The 846-nt window shown below is 34.9% G+C and overlaps 1 protein-coding gene across 1 annotated transcript in view; it reads left to right on the top strand.

Moving 5' to 3' along the window:
* Bmpr2 (bone morphogenetic protein receptor type 2) overlaps positions 1–846 on the top strand; it is a 91,127-nt gene that overhangs the window by 59,777 nt on the left and 30,504 nt on the right. The gene's annotated exons all lie outside the window — the stretch shown is intronic.

Raw genomic sequence — 846 nt, 5'->3', positions numbered from 1 at the left:
TAATACAATGTAAATGCTATATAAATAGTTCTTATTACTATATTTATTTAGAAAATAAAGACAAAAAAGCCTGCAAATGTGCAGAACTAACAAACAGCATAGGTCTAACTATGTACTGTACAAGTGAGACCTGGAGAGAGACTGAAGATCTGTTCAGGAGCTGCAGCTGGTCATCTTAAACATCACTCCTTCATGTAGATTCATGGTAGTGGTTAGTTTCGCAAATTCAAGTTTTGTTCTTTGAAATTTTCTGGATTTCTCCCAAGTAATTTTAGGTCATGTTTAGGTGTATATACAAATCTGGAACCCACAAATTAGGAGTAGTAATTCTCTGTTCAGTGCTATTAGAAGCACCCTGTAATACAGCTCCTTGGATGGGGAGGTGTACTATATTAGTTTTGTTTTTTAGGGGGTGTGTATATGTGTGTGTGCACGCACATGTTTGTACGTGTCTGTGCATGAGATGGGGTCAGTGCCTTGCTACATATGTAGAGATCAGAGACATATTTTGCTAATTAGTTTTCCTTCCACCATCTTACCAGTCTAGTGTTTAATAATCTTAATAAGAGAAGATAATCTATAGGCACTTAAAATCTTTATATAGATCTTGTGTTTAAAAAACATTATTTAATTGTATGTATGTTGAAATAAGATTTCCATTTTGAGTTTTAACAAATTGCTGGTGTTTGAGAATAAAATACTTTCTGTTTTGGTGGGTATGCATACCCCCATACTCTCCTACTTGACTGTACCCCATCATAGTCTGCCTGTGTGATGTGTGAAAGGGTGGGATTAATCTTTATGACTGAATTTGACAGCAGATTTTTAGATGTGATACCAAAATAA

The sequence above is a fragment of the Microtus ochrogaster genome, unplaced genomic scaffold, assembly GCF_000317375.1.
Source record: "Microtus ochrogaster isolate Prairie Vole_2 unplaced genomic scaffold, MicOch1.0 UNK8, whole genome shotgun sequence".
Taxonomy (NCBI): domain Eukaryota; kingdom Metazoa; phylum Chordata; class Mammalia; order Rodentia; family Cricetidae; genus Microtus; species Microtus ochrogaster.
This window is presented reverse-complemented; position numbering and strand designations above follow the sequence as displayed.